Here is a 17,776-nt window from a genome sequence, read left to right as displayed (position 1 = left end):
AAACTGTTTGCTTTGGAATCCATATGAAGGCATGCTCAAGGTATAGTCATTATTCTTGGACGCTGAAGGCACATTTCACTCCACCCATTTAATTTCCCGTTAATATACCGGCTTCATACTCACGTTACAGCCAAAGCTGCAGCTACTCAGATTGGATCCAGGAGAATTCAGATCTTAGAGTGAGTGGAGTCCGTGCTGTGAGAGAGGTGAATCGTCTGGGGGGGAATCATGCAGTCTTGCCCTGCTTGCTTTGTAGTCGATCGCCACAGCTGCAGCGCTGGAATGTCATTCTCTCTGAGGAGATGTTTATTACATTTCAAGAAATGAGGCAAAAAAGCGATATCCTTAGATTGAGTGCGAAAAACATCTGCATTTTTCATAAATCTGTCACACTGTTACAATACTATACTGTTAAACACACTAACAAATCGTCGACCTGTCAGGGCTCACCATTTTATTTCTTTCTACAAACATCCGGAGGACACAAAAGCACCTAAAAGAACCAGTATAAGTGATGTGAGCAGCTTTTCAATGTGGGCAAAACATTTTTTTTGGCCGTTCCCCAGATTGCAGGTCACTCATTACATGAGCGATAAGCATCACACTATGCTGTGGCTGCGCAGGCTCTGGGGGATTGAACAGGAAACTGATTTATGAAGTCTTGCCCGTTAGTTTTCTTCCAAGCATGCAGCCTCAATGTAAACACCCTGACACTGCACAAGCTGATTACAAGTGAGGCAGATGGTTTCCACTCCAAGGGAGTCATGTTTTTGCATTCCCCTGTCATGGGAGAGCTGAAAAATGCCATGCAGCGCACACGCACGCACGGACACACAGTGCATTCATAAGGATGTGAGCACAGACTCACACTTCCTTACACTACCTGGACTCTCAGGTGTTGCTGTCGTCAGTGTGCTTGAGGGGACTTTATATTAAAAAATAATAGCTGCGAAAAGAGATTGCCAGGGCGGATTTTTTTGGGCGTTCACAAAGTGTTGGGTGTGCAGAGATTTGAATCCTTTACCATAAATCACCAAGGTTCAAATCTGAGCCTTGAAGATGAGTCTCTACATTCTCTGTAAATATATCATCTTACTCTGACCTGTCTGTGCGACAGACATGCTATCATGCTTAGAACAAATGGTTCATGAACTCTGTGGCTCTTCATTTTGAATGACAGTAATATATTCTCGGCTGCGCCTGAAGGAAGCAATAGATTATGGTGCTTTGATATGGTCTGACTGTGCACAAAAAGATGAGATTTGTCCTGTACATGTCAGCTCTTGCTCTCGCCCCTCACAGGGAGGAGTAAGTCATTAAGTACTTCAGCTGCTAACTGGAAAGGTGTGCACAGCTCTGCTGAAGATCACGACTAGATGCTGACGGATGAACAGTTTTCAGAGCTCTTTCATTTTAACATGCAGCCATCGGCTTGCAACAAAACAAATTTCCTGCTGCTCTTTTATTTCCTTTCAAAGAAAGGAAGGTCACACTTATCTGCAGGGTAAATATGTTCTCAGAGAACAGAGCAAGGACGGACACCTGCTTCCCAAAACCCTCTTGGGCTTGAAAACAGAACTTGTGACAAACTTGTTCTGGCACATTTACAAGCTGTTCATTCACTTTTTGACACCATTTTGCTCCACCGACTGAGCGTCGGTGTCAAAGTGCTTGTTTTCCAATGAAAAGCAGCTCAGCTTGTTATCACAAGTGTCAGTGTGTGTTGACTGTAGCTGCAGGGGTTTGTTCCGGTGAAGAGGTAAATGACCAGCAGGCCACAGCGGTGACCACAGTCCAGATGGATGCCTCTAACCCGAAACTGTTGATTTAGCCAACCATGAGTCAACAGTTCCCAGCAGAGGGGGACGACAGGATGGAGGGGACAGAGGAAAGGAAGTGCAATGGTGATGAACGATTACATGGGGCTTAAGCTCCTGGGGTGGGGGCCAACAGGAAGCGGATGCCTGAGTGATTCAGAGGCAAAAAAGCGACCAACTGATGTTGGTGTGGACTGCTGTAATTACCATGGTGTTGGTGGTTATTTCTGTGTGTGTGCAGGATTATGACTGTGTGCGCAAGTGCTTGTGCACATAGGAAGGAATACTTCACTTAAAATCTACCAAATATGCAGCCTGCAGGCTTGCAAAGTTTATAGCCTGCTCTTTAGAAATTAGTTTATGAATAAATTGAACAAATACTCAGTCAGCTTAAAATGTCATGGCAGTCTGAACACTCATAACTTTATGTTTAAACAGTTCGATATTTTTAAGGTATAATGAGCTCCCATAGAAACTTCTTAGACACCTCTTGCAGTTGACCAAAATGTTTTTGTCAACTGCATTTTCCAAATAAGCCTTCACATTGCCGACAGATTGAGGGGTGTCTGACTTCAGGCAAAACTTTGAAGCTATGAAGAGATGATAGTGTCAGAGGTGGGCGTAAGCGGGATTTATACTTCTGCATGTGCACCTCTGCAAGGCATGTAACAGGCAGAACTTGTGTTCCAGAACGTCATCAACCAACACACCCAGGGTACCTTGCACGTCGTATCTGGATGTGGAAACTCCATGACCAAACGTTGATATTTGATGAAGTCGGAGTGAGAATGTATTGAAAATAGCAACATCTCTGAGCTTCTGAGTGTCTTATCTAACTTTCATAACACCTAGGCAACTCAATCGGTAAGTCTAAAGTGTGTAGAAACTTACACACAGTGCAAGGCACTGCTGAGTCGAGTCTATGCAGTGTCATTATGTTCTGCACATGGGACGCAGGAGATCGCTCAAATCTTCATAGAAAAATACAGCTGGCCGCATTGATTTTAAATAAATAAATCTTAAAGTCAAGATCATAAAGTAAATTTCTTTGCATTTATTTGATTCCCAATCAAGACACTCTGTTAAGAATTGCCTCACTGTGTAACTATGGACTTCAAAACGGTTTGAAATTCAAAATAATGAAATTTTAAACCTGTGCTGGGCATAGCGTTAAACAGCCCAATAAACTGATGGAGCAGCTGATTGATGGAAGGGAGTCAACTGATAGATCACATGATTCCTTTCAATGCAACCAATTCAATTCAACTCATTCAGGGCGCCCTATTTAAACTGCTCTGGTCTGCCTACTGTCGCTGCTTCCTCTACAAGCCACTTCCTCCTTTTCGTGTTGTGTCTGACTTATCAAAGTCATTTCTGTTTGTCAGTGATGCTGCTCTGTTCTGTTCCTGGGGGGTCTTTGCTGCTGCTCTCCCTGCTTTGGGCTTTCCATGTAGGCGCATGGAAGGGCAGGGAGATCTGCTCTCTCTGCCTCAAGCTTTCCTTATTTGCACACAGAAGGGCAGAGAGGTGTGCTCTCTCCGCCTTAGGCTTTCCACCTAGGCGTGTGGAAGAGGCTTTCTGCATAGGCCCAAGGAAAAGCAGAGGGGCCCCAGAACAGAGCCATACCTTCAAATATAATACTGCAAATGGAAATTAAGTTTTCTTTGACTAAAGTGTTCCTGACTGAAATGTGATTAACCCCGACTGATTACTAAAATTCAGCAGTTAATCATGATTTTAAAAATTAATCATTTAACAGCTATAGTTGAAACTATGTTGGAGAACACACTGAAGATATGGATGAATGGTGGGGAAGAGGATTATGCTGCAAGAATGGCTTCAAAATGTTCCAATGGAAGTTTTAACGTGATTTTGCTGTACTTCTGTACTTCTTTGTTGGGATTCTTTGTAACTGTTGTAAATCCAAGCTAACCATGGCTGCCATTCTCAGCGAAGAGAAAAGCTGCAGTCCTTTCAGAACCAATGTAAAACCTAACAGGCAGTGAATATTTTTGGATATCTTTCTTTTATTCGTGCACCGCCATCATCCACCTTTCACATCTGCTCTTTCACTCTCCTGTTTCCCGGCCTGTTGGGTCCTGTCCTCAGAATGTGCTGTCAAATAAAGCTGCACTCTGACTTTCAGCGGTGTCGACTTCCAACCTGTCTCAGCTCTGCAGTCCCCATCAGCAGCTGTGTGTGCAACTGTGTTATTATCTAGATTACACTCCTCCAGCACACTCCTCCAGGCTCCACCTTAATGAGAGGGAGGCAAAAAAGACAGCATCTAATGGCTCCAGCACACATACTTTGCATACACACATCCAGGACACATACTTGCATGTATGTAGATGATATACACTTATACATGTGCATAAACACACAAATTAAGACACACACAGACACTCACATTTGACTTAGGTGTTTTTTTAATACCCATCTTTGTCGTACAAAGCATGTGCTCACCGTGCAGGCCGGTGCGTGTGGTACAAATTCATAGCAGCTCCAGTTAATGTTAGACCCCTCACTGTGGGAAAAGCATGAATGGAAACAGATTGTTTGTTGACATATTATCAGTGCCAGTTTCTATGTCATTATGTGCAGGCTTTTGAGAGTGCTATGCTCCCAAAGCTGTACAATTGCTCGTGGTTTACAGAAAGAGCCGACCGACCCCACATTTCTGCTTGATGTTTCACTTCAACTTGTTCTCAGCAGTCATAAATACCAGTAAGGGCTTGTATTTTTAGTTCATGCCTGTGGGATAGTTCAAGCTCAATTCTGAAAAGTCTATCTATCACTGCGCACGCGCGTGTGTGTGTGTGTACAGTGCATGTAAGGATAGGAGTGGCTGTTTTTATAAAGTGGATGACTGTGAGGCTAGGCATCCTTTGGGAAATGTGGGGTTTCAGGATGTATATCATGGAGGCACAGGCTCACAGGAGAAGGGGCTGTGTGGGTTTATTTGGCACCTGATTGGCAGGTTGAATCCCAGGAGTGCGACGATTGGTCAGAGGGGAAGACTGGCAGGGTGAATGAGGGTACAAATATTGTCTGTTTTCACAGTCAGGCATTTTTAAATCTCCCTGCCATCGTTTTTCCGTCTGTGATAGCTCGCTTCAAAATGAACCCAGCGACCTCGTCGTGCACATACTGTAGCTATGCAAAAGAAAGAAAATCGATACCTCTTTCGTTATGCAAGAAAAACAGAATCATCATTAGTAGTCTGTTTGTGCCATTAGCACTTTGTCATCACGAGATCCTCACAGCTAGAAAATACTTTAGCCAGGATGAATTGATGACACAGTTGCATGTGTCTGAGCCAGAGCCTTGAGGAGGATCGTTGCACTCCAACAAGGGACTCTTTAATTTCTTTTTCAGAGAACTTGTCAACAGGGAGACACTGGGCCCCATAAAATACAAAATCCTTTGATGATAACAATCAATAATGTAAGACAGTGGTCCCAGTGTGAAAATTTGGATGGCGGCACAAGATCTGACACAGTTAACCAAGGCACAGTCTAATGGCACAATGTAACACTGTGTTTTTGTATTTTTTGCTTGTAATGCTTTGACCCAACTATGAGTTAAAATAAATAATGTTGCTAACATGATGTAGGGTAATTGGCTCCTGTTACCTACCACCCATACCACCATTTAGTAAGTGAAAGTAGCCTAAAATTAAAATGAAAAGCTATAGCAGGAGATTCATATTATATAATATTATATCACACTATAGGACAGTTTAATATTGTAGTGTAGCAGTGACTGGTTTCATGTTGTTGCTAATTGGTCCGGTCTAATTAGTGGGAAGTGATCACAAAGTTTTGTTTTGTCTACCTGATACTGTCAAGTACAAATCTATGAGACAAACTGTCGCATCTTAGTCATGCTTCATACATCATACTCCACCTGAACATCTAAAAAAATTTAAGAACTGCGCTGTAGCCCCCTCAAAGCACTGGTCCACCCCCCTGGTCTCACCATCAAAGGGGAGAGTTTCTAAGACACTGTAGCGTTACACTGGACAATAACTTCAGCTTCAATCAGCATGCCACGAATATTTACAGGCATTGTCAACAGAGACATACAGCCATCCATAAATTAGATCACCTGTCTGTCCAATCCCAGCTCCTTCTTCTTCTGTACCGTAACATTATTGAGGCAGTTCTGTACGGTGCCATCTGTTTTTGGCTGGACTACAGCATGCGGTGTTAGCCCTACGAATGCAAAAGTCTGTCCATGAGTGATGAAGTTACACAATTGGTCAGCGTGAGTGATTAAGTAAGTAAAGGTTTTTCTCCATTGGCCGTCGCTCTTTCATAACAATTAGGCGTTGACAGAGCTGTGGGCATTGACAGTCCTGTATTATGTCCTTAACGGGGTGTCTGTTTACAGCTGTTATTGTTTAGTATGTCCTCATGGGGAGTATACAGCTGTTCTGTGAGTCCGTTCATTCAGAATCTACCACATGCTACAGTGGTGGCTGATGGCTGTGCAGTTCTTTCATTCCAAATATTTTGCACTCTATCGGTGCAGCCGCACTACATGCAACCAGAAATTCACTCTCATTCACTGTGTATTTGAAACGACTAATTTGCTGCACAAAGCATGCTGTGAGCTCAGGTCCCCAGCCAGTTTTTCTAGTGGCCAAACAGTGTAATGACATTGTGAGGACTCTAAAACTTCACCTGAGCCTCCGTTGGCATATGGGTGAGTAGATAATGGCTATATTTTCATTTTTGGGTGCACTATCCCTTTAAGGTCCAAAAATACTTTTTCCCATTAATTTACTTGGCCTAAGAGACGTCTGTAAATCAATTGGTAATCTTTTTTGAGCTTTACTACCTCTGCGAAATGACTTGTTTTGCGATTAGAATTTGATCCATTTGGTCTGATAACATTTGGAAAGTCTAAGGGAGCTGCACGATTGAATAATTTTTGCCGATCAAAGTAAGTGGAATGCTAAATTGGATGTCTATAGCTTTAGTCTTCAGTGTACCTGCTCTCTGGGCCACACAGTTCGGATGCAGTGTTGATCATCCAGGCACTTTTATACACAGCAGTTGAACTTTGGTGGCTTCATGTGCCACTGAGCAACTTTCATAGGATTGACAGTGACACTGTATCCAGTTCTCTTGATACATCCAAGACCAAGCTGGAAGTGCGACAAGAGGGCACAACAACTTGAAATATTCAAGCGGTGCTCAAATCAAGGCAGTCAATCAAACTGCAGCCTAAAGCAACCCATTTGGCATGGCGGGGGTGAGTTAAGGCGAATTAGTCATGTATAGCCACCTGAGACCTGCACTTTTTAAAGATATATTTAGGGCATTTTGCCTTTAATTGATAGGATAGTAAAGTGTGAAAAGGGGAGAGAGAGAGGGAGAGACATGCAGCAAAGGGCCACAGGCTGGAGTCGAACCCGGGCCGTTGCGGAAACAGCCTTGTACATGGGGCACCCGCTCTATCCACTAAGCCGCCGACGCCCCGACCTGAACTTTTGTTTGATATGCATTTTTAATTTCTCCTAGCTATTTGGGATCAGCAGGACCTGATAAGTATAAAAAACAAAACATCGTCAATCATAATTATGTCCCAGTGTCCTCAAACAGGACGATAATAAAGTCCCAATGTCTTCAAATAAGTACCTCCTAACAGTGCCTTTCAACCATAACATGTGATCAGGTTTTGGACCTTGTCGACTTTTGTGTCTGGATCGGCTGCAGGCTGACTTTGCAGAGATGGTCGCCATCTTGTTTTTACATGCATTAGTGTACAGTGCTCTTACTACCACTAGATGGTATAAAAAAGTGTCCATGAACAAAGACAACAGGTCTGAGTTAAGTAGAATGAAGTATAAGGTTCAGTAAACCCAAGATGTGATGTTGTGATGTCCTCATATTAGGACACAGGGTCTCAGGAGGATAGCGGGTCTACACCGTATGATAGTGGCTAATACCTGCGCAGCCTCCACAAGTCACACTGACTGGAGCTGAAGAGGGGAGGACTGTTAAATCGAGCAAAAAGGAGGTTTAAATTTACATTAATTTGTTTGGCTGGACAGCTGCTACTTCCTGTTTCAAATTAAAAGCCTGCATTTCAGATTCAGCCCTCTGGCATTTCATTAAAGGTCCAGCCATATTCTAGGTTTTGATGTGTTGAATGCCAATCCAAGTCTTTGACAAATAAACTTTCTGCCTATACTTAAAGAATAGGTAGTTAATGCTGTCACTGAAGTCGAATTTAAGTTGGTTTACAGATGTTTATGTTTTGTACAGTATGAGGTTGACTCAAGTTGCAATATGTACAATAATGTATTAAAAAGAATCAGAAAGACTAAAGGCATAAATGGATAAGAAAAACCTTCTGTTGGAGCAGCGTGCAGTTGCAACTTTTGGAAGAGCTGCTTCATTTGTACAAATGTTTACCAGATGTGTAACAAATGTGTGAACACCTCATTTATAATAAATTGGTGAAACGTGTAAGGCAGTCCAATGTAATAGTTTAACATTCAGAAATGAGTTTTGAAGCGTTTAAGTACCATTTGCTCACATCAACAAATCATTTCCATACACATTAAGTTACGAGGGGTCTTTAAACTAATCTCCTTTGTTTTTCTACTTTTCCTTTTAAAAGGTGTTACATTGTGGCGCAGAAACAGTTAAGTGTTCGAAACAGGCTGCAGTTGCAGTCTTGTAAATTGGCCTGAATTGTTTATGTGTAAACTAAATTGGTACCTCTGAAAAGCCCTGCGGCACCTACACTGCGGAGTGGAGCTTCCACTTGCAGCATGGGTGGTGTTCAGCAGTGCCTGGACATTAGCAGGGACAGGAGGGTGACAGCATGTAGAAACTGAGGAGGCCATTTTTTTAGGCTGTATCTAAAATCTACAGCAGATTCTCATGTCTCAAATGTCTTGACCTGGGAATTCAGTCAACCATGTAGACATTGTTAATGTAACACTTCTGCTTCTTCTGTGTCTGTGTCATCTGATGTTACATGAAGTTAACTGAATTAAGACACATGATGTCAAAGGTCAGCAGAGTAATCCGAGCTCTTGTCCATTTTTCTTTGTGTCCCTGTTGTTATTCCTGCTCAGCCAGTTCTTACACCGAGAGATTTGTCATTGTGTTTCTATTTTTCTTACGAATCCATCCGTCAAAGTGTTTAGAAAGTGTCTGCTTTTGTAATGCCGGAGAGAACGGGGAGGCAATGGTGGGCTGGAGGTCAGGTCAAGGGTGGAGGCAGGGTTACAGATGATAGACTGGGGCCGAAGTAGCAGAATGCTCTGAAAGTGGCAGCCAAACAACAGCAGTGTCATTTTGACAGTCAACAGCTGCTCGCTCATTTCCTCTGTCTCTCTCTCCATTGCTGTATATGTGTGTGTGTGTGTGTGTGTGTGTGTGTGTGTGTGTGTAGGACAGACAAGCAAACTGGCTCCAGCTTGCTCTGGGACTGATGCCTTTATCAAACCATAATCACTACTCTCGCCGTTTTTAGTGTCAGCCTCAAATCTGATACTGTAAAGGTGTTAGTGGCCGTGGTTATGCCTCATAATATTCTCTGCCATTCTGTTAAAACAGCTGTAATCTTTGGAAACAGGCAGGCTGCGATTTTCCTGCCATGGCAGCTCAACGTTTGATTTCAGTGACGTCAAATGGAGCTACTGAAAAGTGTCGTGTGTCACAAGAAATGTCAAAAAAAGAGAGTTCTGCAAAGGGAGTTCAGAGTACGTAAAGTTCCCTTGTCATTTTCTAAGCCTTTAGAAAAGATAACCACAACGCTTTCATCTCTTTTTGAAACAATAATCCATTGTTATAATGTGCGTACAGTGTTTTATATTGTTGCTGGTTTTCTTTTATGACTGAAAAAGTGTAACTAATATATTTTAAAAAGCTCCACTGTTTTTGTTTCCACCTAAAAATGGAAAGTAGTGTTTCAGTAACCGAGCGTCACCAGTCAAGTTTGAGCAATTTTATGAAGGAAGACATAAACACAGTGCAACATTGTTCATGCTTATTTTGGGGCATATACTTAGCATCACTTACAGTGCCTTGTAAAAGAAAGCCAGTCATTATGCCTCATGTGTAAACAGATGGGGATTTTCGGTGTTGCTAGGAGTGGTGCTGCTGGCAGAAGTGGCCAGAGGTGGAAATAATTATTCATTGTCTCAGACTGCAGCTGACCGTTTTTCTCTTCTCTGGATGTGACTCTCTCTCCGCTCCACGCAGGCTGACAGTGAGTTAATGTGACTGGCCGTTAATAAACCTGTTGTTCGGGACCTAATCCGAGCTTATAGAGGAATCCACTGCAGGGCTTTACCACTATATCCGCTATATCCACCACTTCAAGGCGGCCAGAGGAAGCTGGTCAGTCACATAGTTTCCACGTAGTACGTACTGTAGTCGCATGCACACAAAGAGCTTTTCTTAAATATGCAAAGAAGGAGACGGGTTTGTAAAAGAGCCATTTCAGCTGTGGCCTCCTGCGCAGTCGTGAGGTTGTTCAGATGTGCATAGCTTCAGCAATAGAAACATTGTTTGAGAGGAATGCCAGTCCTCTTTTGAATCAACATATGCACTTATATAACATTTGCAAATTGCATTTATGTTTCACTACATTTAGCAAGTCAAAACAGACCTGTGTTAAATCAGTGCAAGGGGCTGTATTTCTTTAACAGTCAATCTGAACGTAAGTGACTGTGAGACTATAATAGTCATTGCAAAGAATGCTAAACTGTGACAGATGAAAGTTAAGGAGAAATTTGTTTAGGAAAGCAGTTGTGGTGAAATCAATTCTAATTTATAATTGGCCAGAGTGTGGTGTCACAGTAAAAAACGGAAAAGGTCCAGGTCATGTGCTTCTACTGTTGAATAAGTCTTCAAAGATACTAAATAGAATTTAAATCAGTAAGAGAGCAATAAAATAGACAGCTCAGATAAAATCAGGATATACTTTCTGAAAGAAGTGTGTTTTTAGGGGAGACTTAAACAAAGACGGTGACTCAGACAGCCTTATATCCTCAGGCAGGTCTTTCCAGAGCCTCGGGGGCCCTGGTTGCAAAAGCTCTGTCCCCCTTAGGACGCATTCACACTGGCGCTATTTGGTCTGCTTTAAACAAACACTGGTCCGCTTCCATGGATAGTTTGGTTCGTTTGGAGTGGTGTGAATGCTCATTCGGACCAAACGAGCGAACCCTGGTCAGCTTGAAAACTGGGGGTCTCGGTTCACTTGCAAGTGAACCCTGGTGCGGTTCGCTTACAGTGGGAAATGCAAACGGACTATCCGGTGAACCACAGAGAAGAAGTGACGTATAGCACAGTGCATTTTGGGTAGAAAAAAAAACAAAGCCAACAGCGTAAACTGGGAGAAGCAGAGGTAAAAAAAAAAAAAAAAAAAGTTGGAAAACGTCACGTGGGAAGACGTGGACTAGTGAGGAGGTGCATGTGCTTATTGATATTTGGTCAGAGGACTATATATCGCAGTTGCTGGCTGCCAGCTGAAGGGGATGGATATCTGTTTTCGGTCCTGGCCAATCATTGAGCGGGGTTTTCTTTTTCCTCATGCTTTGTTTCTTCCTTGTCAGTGGTCGTTTCGGGCAATACCGCCCCCAAACGAACAGCTGTTGTAAGTGCGTGACGTTGTGCAGTGTGAAAGTGAACTTTATCAAAAAATTATGAAATTTTTCAGCATTTGACGCCCAATTGAACCGAGTCCCCCGGACTATTCTGGTGTGAATGCACCCTTAAGGTGCGGACACACCAAACCGACATCAAAGAACTAGTGGCGACGAAAGCCAACTGTTGGGTCGTCTACGTCGCCTCATGTCGCCCTGTGTCAGTTGCATTTGAACACACTACACAGACTACATCCGATGGCCAAGTGGCACGTATGTTCTGCGCCTGTGTGAGAGAGAGCGGAGTGATAGAGTGGTACATCCTGTCAGTAGCTGTGCAGCCAAGTACCGCAGCACCTCCACGGACTATTACATTCAGACGGTCCCAGTGTTTCCTCCCCAGGCTCCACTTCACTCAGCTTCACTCAGCTGCCCGATAAACCCGCTGCTTCTTCCCACTTTAACCTGAATAACAAACCAGGGCTCGGTGCTCCAGTTGGATCCAAACGGAGAGCCAGGGCTAGCTCAGAGACTAGCGGAGGCTAACTGGCTGTGCGTCCCTCCGTCATGCTGCCGCTCCCAGCTAGCCCCGGCTCTCCGTTTGGATTCAAACTGAGAGCCGGGGCTAGCTGGGAAGCTAGCGGAGGCTAACTGGCTGTGCTTCCCTCCGGTCCCAGCTAGCTCCAGTTTGTTATTCAGGTTAAAGTGGGAGAGGCAGCGGATCTGTCGGGCAGCTGAGTGAAGTGGAGCCTGAGGAGAAGCACCGGTTAGCCCCGGTTTCACTACAGGCAGATTCACTCACTACAGGGGCGAGGGAATAAACAGCCAATCAGAGTGATCTCTTTCACTGACTCCGCCGCCGATTCAACATGGTCAATCGGCCAAAAAGCCGCCGACACCAAAGGGCAGACGGTGCGGGACACATCGCAAAAACTAGGCCGATGGATGCTGATGGCCCGACTTTGGTCGACGGCTGACTGTTGGCTTGGTGTGTCAGGGCCTTTAGTCTTCAGCCTGGACTCTGGAACAAACAGACAAAGACCTCTGCCTGAGGATCTCAAACTACGCAAAGGTTCATAAGGGATTAATAGGTCTGAAACATCATCTGGAGCCTTAAAAGTAATCAATTAAAAGAGATGTACCCTTTTCATACAGATCTGACAAATTTCAGCATCAGTAAAAAGCTATAATGCTGTTAATTAGGAAGCACTCATTTGAGGACAGTGGGACTTTATTATTGTATTATCGCAGCATTGCAGACAGGCCAGTTAGGTGTGACAGCCAGGTCCTACAGACATAAAGGACAACAGGTATTGAAATGAACAGCTTTATACATATTTACACACTGGTGACTATTTAAGATAAACCAGCTGTTCCCATATGAGGACATTTTTTTTTCATTAATAGCTTACTGTTCAAGTACTATGCTTAGTTTTTCATACATATCAGGTCTAACTGATGCCAAATAGCTGGAAGTTTAAAAATGCATACCTAACAAAAGCTCAGGTCCCAGGAGGTTAATAGTAAATCCCTATTTCTCAATATTATGTGAGGAACTATTATTTTTTATGTAAACTTTTTGTTTATCATTATCATTATACCTAATTTCAGTCTTTCATTTAGCTTGTTAGTATGTTACCACTAGATAGCATACAAAGTCGCACATAAATCAGAGATTTCTCAAGTTATCAAAGATCATGTATGTCTGCACTGTAATACATCCAGTTGCTGAGACATTTCACTGTTAACCACAAATGTCAACCTGTTGTTAGCGCTTGAGGAAAAGGAATCGCCCTCTGGGGACCATGAATACCTGTAGAAAATTTAATGACAGTCAGTTTAATTGTTTTTAAGATATTTTAGTCTAGTCTAAAGTGGTGGCTCAACAAAACCACCAGCCATCTCTATCCCTCGAGCAACGGCGCTAGCAAGACTATGGTAGAAAAAGCTTACATTCCTCCATTATCACCTCCACAAGCGTTTAATAGCAGAGTACGGACTTTCAGAAATTCATCTTCATATGCAACATGACACTGCCTTACACTGTCTCCTATTTTGCAAGGAATGCTCAGCATTAAAAAACATAAAACTTCACTATTTTGATTTAATTTAATAGCACCTAACTTGACACCGGGATCATCATCATGATAAGCTGAGCAGGAGGAATGTGAGAGGTTCAGCTAAAGTGCTTGGATCCTCATGACTTTTGGCAACTCACTGTCACGCACTGAGGCAAAAGAGTTGGAGAGGAGGCAGCGAGGAAGGGAAACTATGTAAGTGAGGAGGCAGGGAGAGCCACGATGAGTTGCCAAGGTGTTGAGATGTTTATGTAATCTCACCCCTCCTCAGTTTTTGCAATCCCTCCGTTCCTCCTCCACTCATTTAATCTCTGTCAGCCCCTCTGTGTGGAGTGACAGAGAGTGGGGTTTGGGTGAGGGCGAACACTAGAGCCTTATCCTGGCCCTCATGGTGGATGGACCGCCTCTGTGAAACCCTCGACCATTTCCTGTCCCAGGCTTCCCACCTAATACCAAACAGACCTCTCCCTCAGTCTCCTTTCTATTCAGCACACTGCATGGGTGTGCCGGAAGTGAGGTATTAAACTTTTTCTTGACATGATTCCAAAAGCAGATAGTGGACAATATGATATACTGTACTGCCAGGCTTCACAAGTCAAATGCTTGGAGAGACGTTGACAACCTAATTGCCACTTGGTTCCTAACCAGTTGGATATGGTTAAGAAAAGATCATGTTTTGGCTTAAAATACTTGGGTTTGGTGCCACATGCAGTCACAGCTGGAAATGATGCAATGTATCACTAAAACACAATAATTTTTGTTGTTTTAGTCTAGAACAGTGGTCTGCAGCTTGTCAGCCATCTCACGAAAGGGGTGATAGGATATTTATGAACCCTTTAAAAATGTAACGTATCTGTGGTTTGCAGACTGTGACAAGACAGGAGTCAATGATACAAAAGCATTAGAGTAAACTACCTGATTTCATTGTTCTGTTGGCAGCCAAGCTAGTGAACTTCAGCAGATAGCAAGCTTTTTAGTTTGGAAAGCTTTTCTCCACTTCGAAACAAATCTCTTAATCAAATGAAATAATGTATAATTCCAAGAACAAAATGCTGGGGGGGTTGGATAAAAATTTGGGGAGATATTGTGGCTGATGAGCATGTTCTGGTTGCCTAGTATTTTAGCAGTCAGCTCGCCAGCTAACACACACATGGTTAGGTTTAGGAAAAAAGAACAGGGTTTGGCTTTAGAATCTTACGGGACATGAACACCACTCTCTCGGGTGAAAGTCAGTTTTTGTTGGACCCATCCACCACCAATCCTGCCCAACCCAGTTGGACTTTAGCCATCTTAACTTTCGTCCTTGTCCTGCTGTGTTTCCCCCTGACGCCGCCAGCCACCGTTATACTATAACGGCACCTGGCCATGTATCATGCCAACATTAAAGGACGCCTTTTTGTCATTGGTTTCTGATGCCGCAAGTCACTGCCCAAGCGCCAGATTTCGATGACTTCGAAATGACACTGGGCTCGTGTCTAAGCCAAAAGTTGTACCTGAACACCTCATAAAGACTAGAGCCAATGGCCTACTAGCACTTGCATTCTGTGCCTGCATGAGAGACAATAATTCTTCATACCAGCAGGCGGCAGTAGTCTGTATTCCTCATTCAATACAGGAAACCGGAAGACCAACAGGATGGATTAATATTTACAATGCGCTAACGAATAACAACACAATTAGGAAGAGCTCAATGGCTTACCAAAGTAATCTTACCTAATATAAAAAGTTTGTTTTGTTTGCTTTGAACGCCCTCTTGACTTTAGCCATTTGTTTGCTTCCCTCATTTCTCTTCTCCTGCACTGAGCTGAACTGCCAATCAGAGTGATTTCATTCACCAATGGGCTCCGCCCAATCTGATGCTGATTTGGCAGGCTAAATTTGCTGAAATAGAAGCTAATAAGAGCTGACAAGGGCCAATGGTGCGGGAAACTAGGGTGTTGCATGGTCACCAATGGCCAACCTTTGGCTTGGTGTGTCAGGGCTTTTATGAGCAGTCTTAACGTCACTTAACTATTATATTATAGGGCTGGTAGCAAAACGCTCAGAGACCACTATCCCCAAATCTGAGCAAATAAACCAAAACTATCTGAATGGCCACTAGAGGTAAGTAAGAAAATATGTATTTTTGTAATTTAAGCTTGTCATTAAGGGGGATGTGGGTACAGCAGGGATCACACTGAGTCAGTCTGTATGTACAGCACATCGTGTGTGCTTTGAAGTCTCTATACATGCATGCTGGTGTGTTTCTATGAGCCTTCATATGTGCATGTGATTTATTATTCATACATGCAGAGTGAGTGGAAAATCACAGCAGGAAGGATATCAGACTCATGATCACAAAACAAGCCCCGTGCACAGGAGCTCCCCGCTCTGGGATCCCATCTGTCCCATAAAGAAGCTACTGCTGGCAGATGCCTCCAGTGAGCGTTTTTATGTGGGGGCACCAGGGGCCAAAGAGACATGTGTTTTCATGCACTGGAAAGAGGGAGTGGAGACTACCTGAAGGTGAAGACCGAGACAGGATCCATCTACAGGTTTGCAGAGGAAGTTTTAATGAGCAGTTAGAGAAGGCCAAAGTGTTTGTACTTTGACAAGCTTGTTGATAACCTACATTAAAGAGTGACAAGGAAAATGTTTTCCCTCCTCTCTCCTTTTGACAACATTGTCACTTGACGTAAGATATCTCCTTAGCAACATGTGTTTGCACTTTGATATTTCAGTATGTTTTTGATTTAAGAAAGAACAATGCTAATTCTCCCAGGGCGCCCTCCGTGGATATTAATTTCGGTGTGCAGAGTACAGATGAGTCATCTATGGGTGGTGTTTTTTTTCTCTCTCTGAGATTGAGCAAGCAAGATAAAACTTTAATTATTATTTTTCCATGTCAATTATCAGATTATTAGCTTTCTTGAGAAAGCAAAATCACTGGTTTCCTCTAAGTGGATTGTCTGCTGTTTGCACTTAAGTTTTTTTTTTATTTTTTAGCCTGAGCATTTCTATTCTTGGATCTCCGTGCTTTGTGATGTGTCCTTACCAGCCTCACATCAAAGGTCTCCATGCACCATTCATTCACACGGCATCCCTACAGTACCAACAAAGGCTCTGTGTGGCAACCTTTGGAAAATGAGTGGGTGAGGCGACTGTCATGAAACGCACTGCAAATATTAATCTAGGTTAACGGCGGTAGTTAGCTTTTGTTCCTATGAAACCAGCTTGGAGCGTATCCCCTCGCTTCACCCTGGCAGCGAGCTTTGTAAACGAGTGCTATCTTGTTTAAAATTTCCCTACCATCCCCCTCCATCTCCACACACACACACACCTTCACTGCTTGTTTCATCCTTTCCCACCTGCAGACAGACCCTCCCCGGCCATCAGCTGCATATCTCCCCCCTGCTTCCACCTCCGCAACGGCTTATCATGATATACTGTGTATTTACATCGAGCAGCGCACATGCTCAGGTCTGTCTGACATGATCCAAGAAAAGTGTGCCTTGAAAGCAGTAGGTGCCCTGTAATTAGACCGCTCTCATTTCTTTTTAAGCCTCATTTTCACCTCCTCTCTCTTGCTTGCATTTTCTTTCTTCTTCTCTCAGTCTCTCTCCATTCCCCTATCCCTTACTTATCCACCCTCATCAGACCAACCCAGTGCTTGAGTATAAATCAGCCCCAGGGACAGGTGGACATCTGCCAGCCATGAGGAGATCCAGGCAGGAATGTGATCACTGATGCAGTTTGGAGAAACATTTAAACTCTGGCACTAAAGGGACTCAGCTTCTCCCAAAACCCCTGCTCCATCCCCTACACCTCATCCTCATTGATTGAGTTGAAAGGGGGAGATATTGGAGAGATGCCTTTTGCTTTTGTTTTGTTTGCATCCAGGATTTTTTTTTAGTGAGGGGATAGGGAAAAGCAGAAATTTGAGAAAGAGGCAGTGGGAGGATGTTTGATTTGGAGTGATGAGCCCTGAAGTCCAATGGGTCCAATATGCAATACAATTTCAACTGAAGAGAATCTGCTCAGGTTAGCGAGCGGGTTTATGAGTGAAATATGTGGGATAGAGACCAAGATGTTCTTTCACGTCCCAGCAGGGTGTAGCACAATAACGGCTCTGCTCTAACGTTGACCCTCTCGGAGAAAAAAATGAACCCTTGATTTCACTGCTCTCGGCTTTTCTTCCCTATTTTCCCATGAAGAGTAGGGGCAACGCTAATGGAAAGTGTCACTGTGCCCTCCAAGGAGTATGGCTTTAATAAAATTTGGTCGAA

The sequence above is a fragment of the Epinephelus moara genome, chromosome 6, assembly GCF_006386435.1.
Source record: "Epinephelus moara isolate mb chromosome 6, YSFRI_EMoa_1.0, whole genome shotgun sequence".
Classification (NCBI taxonomy): Eukaryota; Metazoa; Chordata; class Actinopteri; order Perciformes; family Serranidae; genus Epinephelus; species Epinephelus moara.
The sequence above is the reverse complement of the archived record's forward strand: the minus strand, read 5'-3'. Positions refer to the sequence as shown.